The sequence below is a fragment of the Octodon degus genome, unplaced genomic scaffold, assembly GCF_000260255.1.
Source record: "Octodon degus isolate 3935 unplaced genomic scaffold, OctDeg1.0 scaffold00176, whole genome shotgun sequence".
Lineage (NCBI taxonomy): Eukaryota > Metazoa > Chordata > Mammalia > Rodentia > Octodontidae > Octodon > Octodon degus.
The window spans coordinates 707,372-710,929 of record NW_004524752.1 but is presented as its reverse complement, the minus strand read 5'-3'; the positions used below and the strand labels follow the sequence as shown (position 1 = coordinate 710,929).

At 38.8% G+C, this 3,558-nt stretch overlaps 1 pseudogene; it reads left to right on the top strand.

Annotated features, from left to right (window-relative positions):
- The window catches only part of LOC101592500, a 5,696-nt pseudogene extending 4,077 nt beyond the window's left edge, over window positions 1-1,619 (top strand).
- The last annotated feature ends 1,939 nt before the right edge of the window (window positions 1,620-3,558 follow it).

The following is a 3,558-nucleotide window of genomic DNA, read 5'->3' as shown; positions in this document are numbered from 1 at the left end:
CAGTAACAATACACAATGTACTAACCATTGTTACTCTCCTAAAATCTTGTTTTGAGATTTTGTACCATTGTTTTTATTTTTTTTTCTTTAAAATAAAATAACTGATGTCAAAAAAAATAAATAAAAATAAAAATTAAAAAAAATGTAAAAACAAAATAATGTACTCAAATTATTCTCTGGAGCATTGCTCTAATTTTGTAGCTAGGGAGTACTATATTGAATTTGTTAGTCTCTACAGGAGAGTTAAACTTTCTCTTGCTTTTTTTATTTTAGAGCATGAAAAGTTAGATGGTGATTACCATTGCTAAAAATTTTAGAAGTAGAAATTAATGAGAAATTTTAAAATAACAGCCATGTGAGGATCTGAATAATTGGGCGAGAAGTAGCAAAGTGACACAGAAGCGATGTGGCCACTTTGGCACTAAGAGAAATTTAATAAAATCTTAGTAACATTCCCCACAAGAAGCTCTTAGTAAACTGTGTATATCTGGCTGTTTCCTTAATATGTGACAGAACATTAATGTAAGTCTAATAGTCAGTGTAATTTGCAACAGTGAAAAGGTAGGAGGCTTCACATTAAAATCCAGAAGAAATATAAGGAGCTAACTATACTGATATTTTAACAAGTTCCATGTACTGAGGGCATTTGTGGTACTTAAAAACATCATTTATATTTTTAAATAACACAGCATATTTAAAAATAATTGACAAATCAAGAAAAAATATTTGCCAGTATGTGGCAAATCAACTTTGATGTCTCTGATTTTACAGGGAAAGGTGGAAATCTAGTCGGAAACTGGCAAAAGAAAACAATCCACAAAACATGAAATACAGCCACTAAGTATACTAACAATGTCTGGCCTCATAACCAGCCAAGAGCTTTCTCCAGGCTCACACATCCCTCGAGCTTTTGAAGCTCAAGTTATTAGTATTTTTTAGGACAAGGTTTACAGGATCTACAGGGTTTCACTGCATAGATCGGACTCATAGTAATCCTCCTGTTTTCAGCCTCCCAAGTGCTGGGATTACAGGTGCATGCCAGTCTCATTCAGTGTCTCAGTGCAACCCAGGGGAGGGATGGGCAGAGCAGGACCAGGGATAGAACTCAAGTTGTTAGTATTCAATGCTAAGTACTAGGAATATCAAGATAAGTAGCTTAAGACAGGGTCACTCTCTAATAGAAAAAGACACAGGGAACTTCTATGGCCTGCAAGGATGGAATAATCTTCTCTGAGAATAACCTTGTGAAAAAGGCAGTATAGCCTGACAAACCTATCATAAGTGAGAAATATTGTAAGACCTCACCTATCAAACAGCACAACATCACAGCTCAGTACCCTGAGAATTGGTGGATTCCCTCAGGATGCTGTTGCTGTCTGGGGCTTGCTGCCACTCTCCATTACTTCAAGAGTATATCATATTGTTAGCCTGAGTTTAAGTCAAAATTCAAAATTTGAAATGCAATTCTACTGAATTTGTTATTCCTAAGTACCATTGTAAAATCAAAACTTCCAAGTTGAGCCATCTCAACTTGAGGATCACCTATATTTGACATTGGAACTCCTTCCACCCATCCAGTTCCTTTAATCCTCTCTGATTCCTCTAGCAAAAACCAGTGAACCCCACAATTATCTCATGGTCAAAAGGATCTCTGACAGCATGTGGCACCAAGAAGCCTGAGCAGCCCAAGGTATAGGTACAAATCAAGCAAACTTGACTTAAAGGCTCAGTTTAACCAGTGATGAGTACAATAACCCAAGTGTTTAAGGCAAAATAACCAAAGATGCTAGCTCTCCTTCCATACTTCTCAGGTGTTATTCATTTTCCACACTTAGCCTATAATAATCAGGTCTCTGCAGGAACAAAAAAAAGGTATTGTACAATCTCTGGGAAACAACTCTGTGGGCAATGGACAGCATTTTGAAGACAGCTTCTAATTATATTTTAATATTCTTTTCTATAACTAAAATTATATTTTTCATACTTTTGTTGCCCTATTTTGTCGATAGGAAATTAAACACGAAGAAATTAAGCAACGTGGCCAAAAACACAGAGCTAGTACCTGTTGAAGTAATGATTTGGAAGATCTTGGTTGAGTAGCCAAGAGCACTATTCGTTATCACAATAGAAAGCTGAAGTACTAAGAAGTCAGCCTACAAATTACAATCAGCCACTGAGAAGTGGAACACCATTTGGTAAGAGCTGTCACCACTGAGCGAGCTGACTTGCAACTCCCACAGCAGCCAAAAGGTCACAGGCTTGTCAGCCTTCCTTCCTCCAATGTGCATGGCCGTCAGAGGGTTTGTGCAGTGGCCTCCATTCTCAAGGGAGAGTGTGTGTGTGTGTGTGTGTGTGCGCGCGCGCGCGCTTTCTTTTCAGAATCACAGAGGTGAGAGGAGAGTCTCTGATGCCTCACTCTTAGAGTATCTGAGGCTACAACTCCCAAGGAAGGTTCCACATATTCTCTTATATTTTTCCCTGTGCATTGATCCATTGTCTTTGTTCTTCCTAAAAGTGACACAAGACATCAATGATCAAATAGGGTCCAAGAATCTCTGGCTTGAATGGAAGACAGGTGGGCCATAAGGTTAGTCTCTTCAGAATCTGACAGGAGCTTCAGAAGAACAAACCCTAATTTCGTTTGGCTAATGCATTTTGGTTTTAGTGAGAAACAATATTTCCCATGGAGAAGAAGAACAGTGAATTAGAAGGATGAGAAGCCATACTTGTCTACAGCCATACCATCCTGAATGTGCCTGATCTCATCTGACCTCGGAAGCTAAGCTGGGTAGGGCCTGGTTAGTACTTTGATGGGAGAAGCCCATCAGATTAGAAAGTTCAAAATATCACCATATGACAGCACTTGTGTTTCAGGGCTGATTATATTTATGTGATCAAAATGAGTGATTAAACTCCAGGAATCTCAGTTCTTTCATCTTTGTAATGCACTGAGTATATGAGAGTTTATCAGGCAGAACGGCACAATGTTGTAAATTCTAGATTATGTTCCCATTTGTTCCCTCTCAGCATGTAGTCAAGGGGACAAATGGTCAAGAAGAGAGATTTTCTCTTGACCCTTTCTTTCTCTCAGTCATTAGGGTGATGGATTTAGCATCCGTTACCTAGAGATACAGATGAATGAAGTTCTAAGACTGCCTGGAAAGGTTCCCTGAGTGCCAGCAAACCTCTGGCTTTGCACAACACATCTTAGCATGAGTTAAAAAGCTCAAAGTCTGATAGAGTGGTGGGAGTGAGAATGATCAGAGAATATTGTGTTATATGCACAAGTCTGCCAGGAAGAAACCCATTAAGCTGTACAACAAATATGCTCTGGTTCTTTAAAGAGATGTGAAACAGAAAAGAAGAAAAACAAGCAAAACAGTGATCAAGAAAGGCTAGGCACATACTCAGTGGCAGAACCTAGCCCACTATGCATGAGACTCTGGGTCTGAGCCCTAGAGTGTCTCAAAAAAGAAAAGGAAAAAGGATGGAACTGTAGAACTTTTATAATAAAACATAAAGCCAAAGGGATTGGGGACATAGCTCAGTAGGATAAGC